Source organism: Vulpes vulpes, chromosome 5 (genome assembly GCF_048418805.1).
Source record: "Vulpes vulpes isolate BD-2025 chromosome 5, VulVul3, whole genome shotgun sequence".
Classification (NCBI taxonomy): Eukaryota; Metazoa; Chordata; class Mammalia; order Carnivora; family Canidae; genus Vulpes; species Vulpes vulpes.
In genome coordinates this window covers 83,100,347-83,118,385 of record NC_132784.1, presented here as the reverse complement: position 1 = coordinate 83,118,385, position 18,039 = coordinate 83,100,347, and positions in this window count along the sequence as shown.

The window sequence follows — 18,039 nt, the reverse complement described above, 5'->3', positions numbered from 1 at the left end:
CATACACCAATTTTTTTTTTCTCAGAAGTCACCTACACCCTGCCCCTCTCCCAATCCATATCCTTAAGGATGAGTTGATGCAACCCTCAGCTTCATTACTAAAGCCTAATGGATCAGGTCATTATATGACACTGGCATTGTAATGGCTTTAGGAATAAGAACATGACCCAGTTGCAGCCAATGGGTTACAATGACAATTTTGCTGGGAAAGCTGAAAGAAGCTTAACCTTATTCTGTTGAACTTGAAGCTTGAAGAAGGTGCCCATGGCTTTTGGCAGTCTTTTGCCCCAGATGGGGGAGAGAGAATGGAGGAAAGCCAACACAGAGAAAAGCAGAGCACAGTGATGAAGACAAAGAGTCCTGATGACTTAATTTGATGCCTAAATTCAACTGTGCCAAAGTTTTTATTAAATGAGACAGTAAGTTCCCTTTTTGGCTTCTGTTCTGTTATTTTTGCAATCAAAAGATCCTAAACTGATATAACCACATATGCATGTTGTAAGGTATCTGTGTTAGAAAAATAGACCTAGAAACTCTCTAATTTTCTGAAGCTGGTATATAAGTAATTAGAGAGGAGGAAAGCATATGATCATCTCAATTAATATAAAAAGGGGATTTTAGGGATCCCTGGGTGGCGCAGCGGTTTGGCGCCTGCCTTTGGCCCGGGGCACGATCCTGGAGACCCGGGATCAAATCCCACATCGGGCTGCCGGTACATGGAGCCTGCTTCTCCCTCTGCCTATGTCTCTGCTTCTCTCTCTCTCTCACTGTGTGCCTATCATAAATAAAATAAAATTTAAAAAAAGGGGGATTTTATATAATTCAGTATCCATTGATGATTAAAAAAAGAACTCTTAACAAACCAGAAATAGAAGGAACTTTCCTTAATCTTAATCTGAAAAAAAAAAAAACGCAGCTTATAATCAATTGAGTGAATCTTTGAAATCTTCCCTTTGGAGATTGGAAACAAGACAAAGACAGTTCTATTCATAACCTCTACTTAATTTTGTTGGGTATACTATAGGCCCTAGAGAGTGCAATAAAGCAAGAAAAAGAAATAAAAGACACATCAATTAGAAAAGAAGATAGAAAAATCCATTTACAGATTGTATAATAATGACATAAAAAATCCCAAAAAAAATCTACTTTACATTATTAGAGCAGTGAGAGATTTTAGCAAAGTTGCTAGGATACAGCGGTTTAGTGCCTGCCTTTGGCCCAGGGCGCGATCCTGGAGTCCCGGGATCGAATCCCACGTCGGGCTCCCGGTGCATGGAGCCTGCTTCTCCCTCTGCCTGTGTCTCTGCCTCTTTCTCTCTCTGTGTGTGTGACTGCCATAAATAAATAAAAATTTAAAAAAAAAAAAAAGAAAAATAAACAGGGCAGCCCCGGTGGCACAGCAGTTTAGTGCAGCAGGGTGTGATCCTGGTGACCAGGGATTGAGGCCCATGTCCGGCTCCTTGCCTGGAGCCTGCTTCTCCCTCTGCCTGTGTCTCTGCCTCTCTCTCTCTCTCTCTCTCTCTCTCTGTGTGTGTGTGTCTCTCACATGAATAAATAAATAAAATCTTTAAAAAAGAAAAAAGAAAAATAAACACTATTTCTGTACCAAAAACAAATAGAAAATAAAATTTTTTAAAGTGATACTGTATATTAAAGAAGACATGATTAAATGGGAAAATAAATAATATTCATTGGCCAAAACACTCAACAGAATTTGGGGGTTTTGTTTTGTATTGTTTTGTTTTAGAACTTGACAAGCTGACCTTAAAACATATGTGTATGGTAATGCCAAGGACCAAAATATCCAAGACAATCTTAAATAAGAATCAAAATGTCAGAGGATTTGCTCCAACAGATACCAAGAAATGTTGATATCAAAGCTACAGTAATTAAAATTGTGTAGTACTGATACAGTAATAGAGAAGAAAGCAACAGATAAGAAAAGCACATCCTAAAAAAGGACCTCTACATATATGGACTTTGATTTAGACATAAGTGGCACAGGGCATGAGGAAAGGACAGTATTTTTTTTTTTTAACGATGCTGAGATACTTGACTATATATGTGGGAAAAATGAAATTGGACCTAAAAGGTACTGACCTCATTGATAAGCAGGCGCATGCAATTTAAAAATCACAGGGAGATACCACAGCACACATCAGGATGGCTGTCATGTAAACATCTGAAATGTGAGAGTGTGAAGCAATAGGTATTTTTACATACAACCAATGGGAGTATAAATTGGCTCTGTTGCTCTGGAAAACAGATTGGCGTGATTTATTAAAGGGGAAGAGATGCACACTCTATGACACAGCAATTCATTCTACTCCAGGAATGTCCCTATGTGCACAAACATCCACAAAGAAACATATATATGGTTTGTCATCACCAGAAGCTGGAAACAACCCAAACATCCAGCAACAGTAGAATGGACTTTTCCTTAAGTGTATATACTCACATAATGGAGTACTATATAGAAATGATGTTGAACAATAGTTAAATATGAGTGGATATTCAAAACAATCTAGAAGCAAGACAACAGAAATACTGTAAAATTACATTTTTAAAGGTCAAAATAGGCAAAACGTAAAACATCCTGTTTAGAATGCTTACAGAAGTGGTAAAATGATAAAGAAAAGCAAGGATATGATTACAATACAATCAAGAAGAAGCCTGATGGAGAAAGGGAGGTCTGAAGATGGTCAAAATTCTATCAGGGCTGTCCAGTACAATTTTCTGGGATGATGGAAATTTTCTGCATCTGATCTGGCCAACGGTAACTTTGAGTCATATGTTGCTATTCAGCACCTGAAATGTGGCTAGTGTGACCAAGGAGCTGAATGCTGCATTTTAATTGTATTTCAATTCTTTAATTAAAATGAAGATTTAAATAGCTACATGAAGCCAGTAGCTACTATATTGGACAATGTGATATCTTTTTGGGATCAGTCAAGGCTCTAATGGGAAACAGCAGGCTTACTCCAAATAGGGTAATTTGAGGAGTATTCATTTAAAAGACAATAATTACAAGTGTACAGGTGTAGGAGAAACAACCTGGGCCTAGCGGCAGCCAAGCCATACCATACCATGTCTAGGCCTGCAGGAACAAGGGAAGGCTTGGTTCCTGAAATCAAAAACAGACAGAAAATTAAGTAGATTCAAACATGTCAAGAGGAGTGGAAGGACACAGCCAGCCTGAAATGACCTCACATTAGGAGCCACTAATTACTCCCCAGTCTCTTTCCTTCCTTGGATCTCCAGCCAAAGCTTCCCATGAACCAGATCTAAGAGAGAGTCAGCAAAGTTGCTCATGCTCCACACTGGTCAGCCTCCAGGGTCAGCAGCAGGTAGACAATGGGTCTGGGGGAGAAACAGAAGATATCTAGCACATGGATCTCAACCCCAGTGCTTGCTTCATTATTATTCACTACCTCTTACCTAGACATGTTATTCTTTTTTTCCATATAGGATTGTGGTTTACAAAAAAAGGAAGAAGAAAAAATAGAGAGAGGAAGGAAGGGAGGAAGGGAGGGAGGAAGGGAGTGAAGAAAAAGAAGAAAAGATAAAATGGAAGATAAGAAAGAAAACAGACCTTGCCAGTGAGCTCCTACAAACAACATACATTGCTAAGAACCTGATGGACTTGTCAAAATAGGAAAACGGTAACCAAAAGTCTGAATAAGTGAACATTATCAAATATTTTTGTTGAATCATTAAAACAACAGAATTTTTCATGTAATATATTGCATTTTGTTATACCTGTGATGAATCTCAGATAGTAGCCTCTATTTTTTTTAACTCTCAATATCTTTTTAAAGTAACCAGAAATCAAAAAATAATAATAAAGTAACCAGAAATCAAATAAAGACACATATAACACTCTCAGGAATGCTGTGAACAAACACCACAATGGTGTGGGCCTCTGGTTTTGTTTGCCTTCTTATGTGTTGGAACTGCATGTCAATGTTCTGGATAAAACTAGACCCATGAACTTGAACTGTGGTTTGTTTTTAAAGATGTGTATATCAGTCAGGAATGCTTTGGCTGACAGTGAAAGGCAACTGACTAACACTGGTTTCACAGAGACTATTTTTCACACATAAAAAAAAAAGATCTGGACACAGGCAGCTGCTGGTGTTGGCTCAGTAGTTCAATAATTTCTGGGCTGGCATCTCCAAGATTCTTCTGACCTTTTCCTGTGGGTCACCAATGACTAAAATGAAATTGAAAGCACCTGGTGTGGAGCAGCAGGCGGTTCTGATGGGCATCAACATCAGAAAAGTAGAAGTTTTCTCCCCAAAACCTCAACAAACCTACATCTCGTTGGCTAGACCCGTGCCACCTGGCTACCCCTAGCTGCAAGGAGGCTGTGGACGGGAGGATTTAGCTTTTGCAGCCTTGTTAGGGACCTTGGCAAGAGAGCTAGAAACAGCCATTGCTCAGCCAACTCAGCTATGAAATTCATATTTCACCTGCAAGGCCCAAAACATCTACCATGAGAATGATGAATGCTATGGCTTGAGGAATAATTTCTAGAAGGCCTCTATATGTATCCACATTGCCTGGAAGTGTGATGTATCATCAACACACTCGTGCTTTATCATGTTAGCATTGATTCGTTTCTGAAGATTGGCTGGCAGTTGCTGAGTATAAAGCCAACTATTAAAACAATAGGATAACTAGAGGCTTTAACCTAGTAGAAATCGGGAAATCTCCAAACATTTAGAGTAGATCTTTAGTATCAATAATCACATGAAGGCACTAAGTTTATCGAGAGAGGCAGGGAGGCCAGAAGGTGCTGAGAGATCAACTTCACCCACTGCACTTCTCTCAAAACCAACTCCTGCGGGGCAGGATTCTCTCCAGTATGTGCTGCCCTATAATCTGCTTAGAATCAACGAGACATGACAAAGAGGCATCATGGAGATGGGATGACAGGGAGACCCAGACCTAGAATTGGCCCCTCATAGTAAGGTGCTTGCTAGAAATGCAGACTCTAGGGCTGGCCTCCCAGAGTCCAAATCCTGGCTCCAGTCTATGGTTTATTCACAGGGTTGTAATGAGGACTAAATAGTTAATGAATATAACTAGCTTGATAGCAAGCACAGCATAGAGTAGGTGCTAGGTAAGAGCTGGTTTCCAAAATTGAAGCCTTTCTCCTCTGACCTTACTGATTTTTAGGCTTTAATAGGTGTATGTTTTTATTAAAGTCTTCGTTTTCTTTTTCTTTTCCTATTATAAAAGCAACAGAGGTTTGCTGTAAAGAACTCAAAGAAATAAAAGAAACTTCTAACAATCCACAATCTCCCTCCTCCAGATGCAACCACTTGTTGTATTTGATCCATATATATTTTTTCGCTTATAAAAATTAGGTCTGCTTTGCATACTGCCCTGTATTTTACGCTTTAAAAAATTTTAACACTCTATTTGGAGCATCTTTTCATATCTAGAAATATATTTCTACAGTATCTTTTTAGTTGTCACAAAGTAATCTGTTAGATGGCTATTCCATGGCTTAGATGGCTTATCAGTTCTCTGGGGTTGGGCATTGTTTATTTGGGTTTAGTTCTTTTGTTCTGGTAACCTTAGAAATAGTGCCAGTTATTTTACCAGCAAATGATGGGCTTATTTGGGAATAAAAGAGAACTGCAACCTGAAACAAATAAGCTGCAGTAAAACCATAGGCGAGTCGGGGGAACAAAGGAGAGGCACTATTTTTTTTTTTTTAAGGAGAAAAGGGAAAATTTGGAAAGGCTGTTATGAACTAAAAGTCCACTGGAGTAGGGTGCCTGGGTAGCTCAATGGTTAAGCCTCTGACTCTTAATTTCCATTGAGGTCAGGATCTCAGGGTCCTGTGATCTAGCCCCATTTTGGGGAGGGGGGTTTCCATACTCAGCAGCAAGTCTGCTTGAAGATTCTCTCTCCCTCTCCCCCTCTGCCCCTCCTCTCTCTCTTTCTCTCTCTCTCTTTCTCAAATAATCTTTAAAAAACAAACCAAAAAGTCCACTGGAGTAAAGCTGGGAGCTTGAAGTGTGGTGGTGCTCATTGGCTGAGCTGTTACTGGGGAGAAACGAAAAGCATGTCTTCCTCCAGCTGGAGCAGTCGAGTAGCATCCACGTGCAAGGTTAAATTCAAGTAAGGTCAAGTCTATCTCTTCCTGTTGGGTCTGCAATTGACTAGTGAGTGAGAAGGCATGAGAGCTCCCCTGCCTTAACCTCCCAACTTTATTTTAGAGAGATTTCCCATAACTAATTTTCACAGTTCTTTTATTTGTTTTTGGTATTGTAAATGGAACTGTGATCAAGATCCTTAGAGTGAATTTCTTAGGCACATCCACAATAATTTCCTTAAGATAAATCCTCAGAAGTGAAATTACTGGGTCAAAAGTTATGCTTATTTTTATGGCTTTTGAGGAATAGGCTTCACTTAATCTCCAGAAAATATGCATAAAGTATGCATTCTTTATCCTTCTTGAAACCACTGTTAACATTTGCTTTCTTTGCAGTTTCCCTGTAATACTAAGATCCCAAACTTGATGGTGTCTGAGGTAGAACCCACAACCCAAACATGTGATTTCTCTAAATTATTTGTCTTCAGCCCGTGGCCCCTGACCTTTTTCTTAACTATGTCTTGAGGACCTCCTGGGGTTGGTTGGATTTTTGTCATATTTACAGCTGGAGATTTTTTATGTCAGATTCTGATTTGGTTGTTGGACAGTAGAGTTCCCAGATGTTTCTGATCATCATCTAGGTTGGAGAACCACTGCTTTTTTTCATTTTTATTTTAAAGATTTTATTTATTTATTTGAGAGAGCAAGAAAGAGCATGAGCAGGGTGAAGGGCAAAGGGAGAAGCACACTCTCCACTGAGCAAGAAGCCCAACACAGGGCTCAATCCTGGGCTCCGGGATCATGACCTGAGCCGAAGGCAGAGGCTTAACTGACTGAGCCACCCAGGCGCCCCTCACTGCTTTGTTTCAAATCAAAGTTTAACATAAATACACTGACTGCATTCTTGGGTTAGTGGAAGACAGATGGTGTGATTGTGAACAGCATGCACTGAAACTAAAATTGAAATCTTTCAGCATTCTTCGGTGTGCTATATACTCAATTATTCAACATTTACTCATCACCCTCTACATTCCTGACCTATGTACTAGGGATGTAAAGATGAATAATAATAATCCTAGCCCTGGAGAAGCTTGGGCCAAAGGGGAGGTAGATATGTAAACAGATAAAATCACAATGCAATGTGAAATATACTATTAAAACATTTTACTCACAAGTCATGAGAGCACAGATTGCTCTGTGAGGACAATTGGACATTAAGTAACCTTCGGGGGACGCCTGGGTAGCTCTACAGTTCAGAGTCTGCCTTTGGCTCAGGGTGTGATCCTGGGGTCCTGGGATTGAGTCCCACATCGGGCTCCCTGAATGGAGCATGCTTCTCCCTCTGCCTATGTCTCTGCCTTCTGTATCTGTCATGAATAAATATTTTTTTAAGTAACCTTCGGTTCATTCATTTATTTTCATAATACTTAATAGAGCTAGGCCAATACATTTTTTTTCAAAATGTTTTGCTTTGCTATAACAAAGCAATAGATGCTCACTTCAGAAAGATTAGAAAATGCAGGCAAGCAACAAACAAACCAGCTTTAAAGCTGTAACCTTATCTGCTTTATCTACCTTGAGCCACCATTGCCCTGCAGGATTTTAAGCTGCTTTCTATTTTTTTTTTTTTTAACAAAGGTAGGATCAAAACATACAGGTTTTATAATCCGCTTTTTTCATTTAATATATCATGAACCTTTCAAGATAAAAGACGTATTTCTAAAACATCATCTTAAATGGTTACACATTATTCCACTATGTGGATATTCTATCATTTATTTTAGCAATCTGCTATTGTTAGGTATTTATTTTGTTCCTATTTTAGAATCACTGACAATGCTGCAACCTGCCTTTGGCCCAAGGCGTGATCTTGGGGTCCTGGGATCGAGTCCCTCACTGGGTTCCCTGCATGGAGCCTGCTTCTCCTTCTGCCTGCTTCTCCCTCTGCCTGTGTCTCTGCCTCTCTCTGTGTCTCTCATGAATAAATAAATAAAATCTTAAAAAAAATAAATATCTGAGCTTATTCTAATTTCTTACCACAAATTCTAACAAGTGAAACCACGTAACATTTGAAATACTTCACCTGTGGTCAGATTTAGAGACAATGGCCACAGTATAAGACTCTCAGCTCAGTTCCTTTTTGTGGTCTTGGGTTTTAGTACCAGCTGCTGTAGATTAAACTTGATCAGAGGTGCGTATATCACAGGCCAAAGTTTAATTGATTTTTACCCAATTAATTGGCTGGCTGGAGGATATCACCTTGCTCTAAAACAAGATGATGATTAATTCTGAAATGTAATGTCTTCTTGAAGCCTGAATGGCAAGCTGCCTGAGAGAATTTATAGACTACCTTCCCACATTTATTTTCCAGTTATTTTTTCTAAGGTCAATATTTGTAACTCAGACTATCTAAGTACACCCTTGGCAAGATTGTGATTGAGCCACATTTAGCTGTGGCTTGCCAAAACCCTGGGTATATTTCCTGCTTTGCAAACTCGTATGCGACCTTGCTCCACTCCAAGCTGACTGTCAGCATGTTAATTTTGCTCAAATAAAGAGCAGTTTGCTCTCTGGGGGTTATATTCTTTTTAAAAAAAAAAAAAGATTTTTTAAAATTTATTAATGAGAGACACAGAGGGGCAGAGACATAGGCAGAGGGAGAAGCAAGCTTCCGGCGGGGAGCCCGATGAGGGACTCGATCCCAGGACCCCGGGATCATGCCTGAATCAAAGGCAGATGCTCAACCGCTGAGCCACTCAGGCGTCCCTCTGGGGTTATATTTTGATTCAAGAAAATGAAAAGCAGGACAAGGAGGTGGAAGATTCCCTCAAAGACAAGCAACGAACCAGGACCTCCGAGACAGGTACAATGTGGGCATAATGGTACAACGATTACAACACAACTTGCCTAGTTCTTCTGGTTTCACTGCGCCCCAGTTTGTCACATATTAGAAACAACCCAGGAGTCACATTAGAGGGCACTAAAATACGTGGTCCCCAAGATTATACCATGAGTTCTACTAGGTCCTGTTAGGTCACCAGTTTCCAGATGAAGGACTGACAAACGTCTTAATCCACCCCTTAACACTTTGAAAAGTGCATTCCAACTATATGACATTCTAGAAAAGACAGAAGTATGAAGACAGTAGAAAGATCAGTGTGCAGTGGGGAGAGGGGGAAGATGAATAAATGGAACACAGGGAATTTTTTTTGGCAGTGAAACTATGAAACTATTCTGCAGGATACTCTAGTGGTGGACACATGTCATCATACTTTTGTCCAAACCCATAGGATGGGTAACACCAAGAGTGAATCCTAACAAAAACCATGGACCCTGGGTGATGATAGTGTGACAGTGCAAGTTCATGAGTTGTAACAAATGTTACAACTTCAGTGAAGGGTGTTGATAACGGGGAGGCCATGTATATTTGGGGGGCAGGAGTATATGGGAAATTTCTGTGCCTATCCCTTATTTATGGTGTGAGCCTAAAACTGCTCTAAAAAATAAAGTAAAAAAAAAAAAAAAAGCAGCAGATGACAGTAAAGTGGAGTTGCCTCATCGACATTATTACCTCAATTACTCCTGAAGAATTCCAGAAAACAGGTTGTAATTTCAGACTAATGGATGAGTGGGTGAGTAAAATGGCATTTATTCTTGTCATTAAGATACCAGAATGGACACGAAGACAGCCACAATCTGAGTCATCTCTTTATGTAATTGTCATATTAACAATAAGCAAGAATAAAGAACATTGATTCTATTGATTCTGCTCCCTAGAAAATAGAATATTTGTAGTGAGGTGGTTAGGCAATCGGGAGACCTCATTCATTAAGTCATTTTTTCAACTGAGGACTGAGTGTTAGGGGTGACTTTTCCTGTTGGCTGTCATAAATGATACATCTTGTGACAAGACTAGTTTCTTTCTAGCTAACCTATCTGATCTATAATCTTTCTCATTTTGAAGAGAGACAGTGTGTTCTAAATTGTAGTGCTTAGGAAGTATTTACAAATCCTTTGCTGTACAGTCTTTGCGAGCAAACTGTGTATAGCCCAGCAAGGTGGCAACAAGTGCTGCATAATTCAGTGTAAGTCAACTGAGTTTAAAGCAACAAATATTTACTGAGTGCCTATTCTGGGTTTAAACAGTGCTAGGTTCTGGAGGGAAAAGGGTATAGAACAAGAAACACAAAACAGGTTTCTTCCAAAAACAGGTAATGTTGTTGGAAAGAAAAGACATATGCAATTCAATCATGTTTTGGGCCTACATGATAAATTTCATTGATTCATCTATTCAACAAAAACACTGAATGTTTTCCCTGGGCCTGTGCTAGGTAGGAACCTGGGTGCACAGTTAAATGGAATAAAATCTCTGCTTGCAAGATGCTTACAGTAAAATGGAAAAAAATCAGACAAATGAGAGTTTTGTCACACTATGATGAGGGATGATTACAGCAGAAGAGGGATTGAAGGGTGGGGTAGGGTATGGGGAGGTTATGGAAAGCTTCACAGAGAAGATAACTCCAGGAGGCCCCACTAAAGGAGCCAGGGCTTTTTTTGAGAAATAACAGATCCAGGGACGCCTGAGTGGCTCAGCAGTTGAGCATCTGCCTTTGGCTCAGAGCGTGATCCCGGGGTCCTGGATCGAGTCCCACATCGGGCTCCCTGAATGGAGTCTGCTTCTCCTTCTGCCCATGTCTCTCCCTCTCCCTCTGTGTCTCTATGAATAAATAAATAAAATCTTTTTTTAAAAAAAGATCCAGGTGTGAAGCAGGAAAAGTAAGCCTTGTTAGATATTTACATTGTTTCCATCTTTTTTAGAGTCACTGACAATACTACAATGGGTTTTGTCCTTGTTCTTGCTAAATAACTGAACTCATTCTAATTTCCTGATCACACATTCCAAGAAGTGAAACCATGTAACATTGGAAGTGAGCTGAGGGCATAAAGGGCATTCATTAAATATCTCTAACAAAGTACCTTGTTTTAAGAATAGTCATGTATGAAACAGCCAAGAGCCCTGAGTGGTAAGGAAGTCACAAATTACAATGGGCTAAACTACTAGGCAAAGTTTCCCCGAGAAGCTAGGAGTAGGAACCCTGCTGAAGGTTGGAACATATATAGGATTTGAGAAGGCAGCATGTAAACTGATGTAACATTTAAGGCGGAAATTTGGTGATACATTTTTTTTTAATTAAGAGCATACCCAGTGACCCATAATCCCACCTCTAGGAATATATCATATAGAAATAATCGGAAGGGGAGAAAGGTACATGTACAAGAAAGTTTATCACAGCATGTTTGTACAGCAGAGGAGGAAACACAGAAATACAAGGAAGGAAGGAAGGAAGGAAGGAAGGAAGGAAGGAAGGAAGGAAGGAAGAAAAGGGGGAGGGAGAGAAAGAGGAAGAAGGAAAGAGGAAGAAAGAAGAAGAGAAGCCCTTCAATAAAGGACTAGCTGAAATTGCACTGTTGGGGATTTACCCCAAAGATTCAGATGCAATGAAACGCCGGGACACCTGCACCCTGATGTTTCTAGCAGCAATGTCCACAATAGCCAAACTGTGGAAGGAGCCTCGGTGTCCATCGAAAGATGAATGGATAAAGAAGATGTGGTTTATGGATACAATGGAATATTCCTCAGCCATTAGAAACGACAAATACCCACCATTTGCTTCAACGTGGATGGAACTGGAGGGTATTATGCTGAGTGCAGTAAGTCAATCAGAGAAGGACAAACAGTGTATGTTCTCATTCATTTGGGGAATATAAATAATAGTGAAAGGGAATATAAAGGAAGGGAGAAGAAATGTGTGGGAAATATCAGGAAGGGAGACAGAACATAAAGACTCCTAACTCTGGGAAACGAACTAGGGGTGGTGGAAGGGGAGGAGGGCGGGGGGGTGGGGTGAATGGGTGACGGGCACTGAGGGAGACACTTGACGGGATGAGCACTGGGTGTTATTCTGTATGTTGGTAAATTGAACACCAATAAAAATTAATTTATTAAAAAAAAGGACTAGCTGAAAAGACTGCAGTAAAATACATTACTATCTTGGAAATATGTATCTTTTACATGATGTCTTGCAGAAAATATGCATAACAAACTCATCCTTGTGAAAAGAAAAAAAGTGTGTGTGTGTGTGTGTGCATGTAAGTAGAAAAAGATGTGTCTGTCAAGCTCAAGGGGAAATTCTGGAAGGCCCAGTTGTTAAGGTGCATAAGCCTGAAGAAATAAACAAAGAACTTGTACTTCCCATTCTGTACGGTTTGTTAATTAGTGGGTTTATGGTTGTTACTTCTCTTCATTGTATTTTTTCAAATACAAATTTTAAATATAGAAAGACATGTAAATATTAGAAATAAAGTTGCTCTCCTAGGTCCCTAATATAAACTTTAAAAGCATTTCTTTTCTAACTTAGGGGAGGGTGATGATTTAATAACCAAAAGCCATACAGGAAAAGTACTTATTAGAGAATGACTCCCTCTGACATCCTATAGTCAGCCCCTTGGTAAAAGTGGGGGGTGTCTTGGCTTCAATCCAGAAATTAAGAAAACAGATTAATAGTGGTTGTTCATACTGATAACATGATTATTTTCACATAGGAGGGGAAAGTAATACCTCATCAGGTGTACTCTAAACCCCATAATCTAAAGTAGCACCCATATTTGCAAGTGTTTTCTTGGCATCGGGGGCAGTATTTTGCAACACTGGGGCATGTTCTCTTAATGCAAAACTAGCAAGACTCAAATTAAGAATGGTCCTATTATGGGGCGCCTGGGTGGCACAGTTGGTTGATGGCCCACTCTTGATTTGGGCTCATATCATGACCTCAGCATTGTGGGATCGAGCCCCACATTGGGCTCTGTGATCAGCCTGGAGTTTGCTTGAGATTCTCCGTCTCCTTCTGCCCTTCCTGCATATGCTCTTTCTCTCTCTCAAATAAATAAAATTAAAAATTAAAAAAGAAAACTAAAAAGAAATTAATTAAATTAATTAATTGATTAATTAAATTAATTTCTAATTTTTAAAATTAAAAAGAAATTTTAAAAAGGATGGTCCTGTTAGGCCTGCTTCAAAGCACTGAGACAGCCTGGCAGGCAGACTTATATGAACATTACCTAATGTTATGACCTTTGAGATTTGCTTTAAAAAATACTGGAGATGGGAAAGTAGGTGACAGTGTAAACAAGGCTGGCCACAAATACATAATTATGAAAGCTGAGTTATAGGGTTCATTATCAAATTCTGTCTTTTTCTATGTTTGGAATCCTCAATAATAAAATTTCTAACTAAGATCATTCAAGTAGAAGTCAACAAATCTTGGTCATTAATCACATGTCTGATTCTGGTTTGCTGACCAAATTGAGTCAAAGAAACTGCCTGTGTTCTGGTGTTCATCTGTAACATAGGGATCATCCCTAATGTCCACTAATGTCTTCAATTCCAAGTTGATTATTTTGGACTGCTTTTGAAAAAGTCTAAAATCCGGTTCAATTTTAAACCTTTGGTGGTAAATTAGGAGATAGTCCCACCATAGCCTTGTCTTCAAATTAATTCCTCATTGAAAAGGCTGAAGAGACCGTTGTCTGAACTCTAAAGATCATTCCCTGCAGGCCCATGCCTGGGCTGGGAGCTGCGTACAATCACTCCTGTACCATGGGCATCCTTGCTTCAGGCAAGACAGAGACATCTCCCAATCATGCAGTGGGATTCATAAACAGGAATAGCTATTTGGTCCCAGATCTATCCGCGTAGGAAATTTAAAACTTTGTTAAAGATCCAACTCCTGAGTAATGAATTTAATTTTTAAATGAACAAATGTTTAGCAAAATGAACAAGAGCACCACCTGCTGGAAACCTCTGTACTCGCTGAAGAGCAAGTTTTCTGGACTCCACGCATTCCAATCACCCATCCACTAAAAATGAAGCCTCAGAGGCTCCTGGTCTATTGAATGAAAAACTCGGCAGGTATGGCTCAAGAATAAGCATTTTTATACCAGCCCTCAGGGATTTTTGAGGCTTAAGAGACAAATGCCTTAGCATTCTGGGAACACTTGTTGAAAATACTTTTACCTGGATCACACCCCAGGCTCACTGAATCAGGACCTTCAAGAAAGGTCTTGGTAAGAATCATCTGGGAATGCTTGTAGAAAATACTTTCACTTGGATCACACTCGAGGCTTACTAAATCAAGACCATCAAGAAGAGGGGCTGGGAGTTCAGATTTGTAGAAAGAATGCCAGATGAATCTTATCGATGAATGTCTAGCAAACATCGCAGAGTTGAATATCGTGTTTCACTCTAGATGGTCTCTATATCAGGACAGGAAAGCAGCACAACTGCAGTGAATTGATAACCAGCGTTAACCAGCTAATCGATAACCAGAACATCCAGATGTGTGTAGTTTGGAGCCCCAGACCATCCCCTAAAAATGTTACCCTTAATTCCCAGGGGCGGATGGTTTCGTCTCTAATAGCAGCTAACAAACCTGGGATACTAACTGCCTAATAAGCAGAGTTCCCCCTTGGAGAGACACCAGCCTCCAGCCTTGTTCCCTTTGTGAACCTTTTGACTTGTGCCAGTCCCTGAACCCACACCACCTCCTTTTCCCCCGTGGACCAATGCTCTAGTTTACGTCTACCTTTGGAATCACATCTGTCTAGCAGATTGCCAAACTCCAGCTTTACGCAGAGGTTAGATGGGGAACCTTGCTCTATTCTGGGATTTATCTGGATCTCTTCCTGCCTTACCTCCACTGCCTGAGCAGACTCATAAAGCATGCTCACTGTCTTTTCTGCTTCGAGCTAAACAAAAAGTCCCAATTACTTTGCAGTAGCCCCAGGGCAGGAGGAGTTCTCTGCCCAGTTAAGCCTGATACATACTGGGTTAAAGGAAACATGAAAGAGCCTTAAATAAAATACTGTCCATCATGAATATACTACAGGGAGAAACAGAATGCAGAATTTTCCAGACTTAACTACTGATCCTTGTTTCACAGACCAAACCCATGACACCATTCTGCAGAATGTGCCTTGCAGAAGTGTATTCCTTTTTCCCTTGGTCATCCTGGGGGCTCTTTGTTTCAAATGATCTGTATATCTCTTCAGTCATGAGGTCCAGAATAGAGAGAGAGAGAGAGAGAAACAATTCCTGTGTCAGGAATGGACTAACAAGGATTGCATGGAATGGAAGGATTACCTCACATTTTCCACACCATTGGTTCCTTTTTCTAGCAACTGAGGGTTCTGCTTGATTTTCCGCTACAAAACTTCTCCACTGTCCATGGCACGCTTGTACAACCACTGGCACCTTTTCCAGCTCTCCTTGCGTTCCACGGAGTATTTTCTCCCTCGTATTTGTACCATTTCTCCTCTAGGTGTATCAACCTGTGTGTTGAGTCAAAGAACTGGTGGTGGCCCTTGGTCAGTGGTTTTTGAGCAGCTCTGCAAAGCATATTTTGCAAAATAGTCTCATGTGCCTGTCTCTCTCCATATTGGGCATGTGTTTTCATTTTGTTGTTGCTGTTTTGTTTAACGGCCAGAACCTTGTCTAATGCACCTCTCATGTCTAGCACAGTCGTAACCCAGTAGGCATTCAATAACTATTATTGAGAGAATTTACCGAAAATGATCCACAAACTAATTTGAAACTTGGCCACTCTCAAGGACATAATCTATCTTTCTCATACAAGAGTTCTATCTGTACTTAAATAGTTTCAGCGTCTTCACTTTCAAGATAAATTCCAGGGTATTTTATCCCCCCCCCGCCCCCATCTCCAGATTGATTTTGATTTTGTAAAAAAATTGTATAACAAAATATGAGACATCAGCCAAGGTGTAAAGTTTCTAAACTTTATTTCAAGCTTCCTCCCTTATGTAATTTTTGCATGGGCAATCCCAGATTTTTAATTACTCCACTGGGAATTCTCCCAATATTTGCCATGGTTTCATCATGTTCTTTTTAACGTGTCCAGATATGTGACAGTTGTTTTTCTCCAAAAATGATGTCTGGGCCAGATTTGGGTTGGGATGATATTTCCTCTTCTTCTAATATAACTTGCATTCCTAATATTAAGCACATTACCAGCGGATTGCCTTAAACACACACACACGTACATATGTATAAGAAGCCATGTCTTTTCTTTCTTGATCTAAAGTTTTTCACCCTGCCTGCCAACTTCCTAAACGGTTAGCTGAAAATCAATCAGTTGGTTAATTTCTAACATAGCCCAATGTATCTTGTCCTCTTTCTATCTCTCTCTTCCTCCATTTCTTTCTCCCTCCATCACACAAAACACAGAGACACACTCCAGGTATACTTTGTATGTCCTGTCCTCAAGATGGCAATAGAAGACTTTGGTGAACGTATGAAAGACAAGAGGTCTACAATCTTAGCCATCTTTCATAACTTTCTAGTCCCCTCCACCAGATCTTCCCAAAATAATTTCCTTCCTTTTTTAATGAAAAAAATTACAACACACATTTCACTATGTATATCTGAAAGACAGTAATGTTTAAACATACCACACTACCATTACCACATTAAAAAAAAACACAATAATTTCATAATCGCAAAGATCTGGGCGAAGTTCCTGATTTACAATTGTTTCATAATGTCAAATGTTTATTGATTCTAAAAAAAAAAACCACAAATCCCAATAAATTCCACACATTATGACTAACTAGTTGATATGCCTTAAGTGCTTTTTTTAACGTATAGGTTCCCAGCCATCTTTTTCCTCTCCTTGAAATTTATTTATTAATTAAACTCAATAGTTTTCCAGTAGTATTTTCCATGGCTGAATTTCATGGAACAAATCTTTGCCGAGTAGTTTAATATCCACAAGACTCTGAAATTGGGCTGCATGTTTATCTTTACACTTTTAAGTCATCAAGTCATTTAAATATAAGATAAATGGCATTAGCTCATTCCCAGATGACTTTTCCCTGTTGTAAATATCCAGTTGAGACATTTTCTCTGCTTCTTAAGGGTGCGCACAACAAAAAGAAGAAACCCAGCCAGCCAGCCCGCCAGTCCTCCGCCCTGTGGGCCACTTCTTTCCTCCAAACGTCCATTAGAGGGCAACATTTGCTCTAAAATTAGATTTCCCCGACTACGTTTTAAGTTGCATCGGATTTGTTTTTCGAATTTTTGACACGTTGAACCTCAATACCTACACTTGACCTCTTCAGTTCTAGCGGAGGTAGTCCCATCCTGTGTCCTCTGTGAACTTGATCTCTGCGGACTTTGCGTCTTTGGGGTCACTTCCATCCTCGACCCCGTTCCCACTTCTGACCATGAGGCGGCGATATTGCATAAAGACAGACCCGAAGAAAGGCAAAATGAAGCCAGAGCGCTAAGGAGAAAAAGGAGTTGCACAGGGAAAGGGGCCATTAATTTCCGAAGGAGAGAGTCAAACCAGACATTTCTAGTTCGTACCCAACTCGCGGCCGGAGGTTGGAGCTGCACAAAGGAGCCGTTCAGGAGCGCGGGGGGCTGACCTGGGGGCGACGCGTGCACAATCCCCTCCTGGACTTTGCCGTTGCCCCCGAGGGGCGCAGGCGCGGTGGAGCCCGTGTGTGCTCCCGGCTGCAGGACGGCCGCGGCACGGAGAGGACCGGGCGTGCACCCGCTCCCACCGACCGCTCCTGGACGCAGGCCCGGGCCCAGGCTGACTTCCAACGGCGCTGCTCGGAGGTCAGCACCCATTCCACCCCGAGTCCCAAGGGCGCGCAGGGCTCGGCCCTGGGGACGCCACCGTCGGGAGGTGGCGCACCCGGGGGTTCGAGCCCGGCCAGTGCCAGGGCCCATTTCTCCCGTGCACACACTCGGGGACACTCGCACCCTCGCACCCCAAGGAGCCACCTGACAGCCAGCAGCTCTGTACCCTTGTAACAGGGAGGCCACCGACCCTTGTGAGCCTCGGATG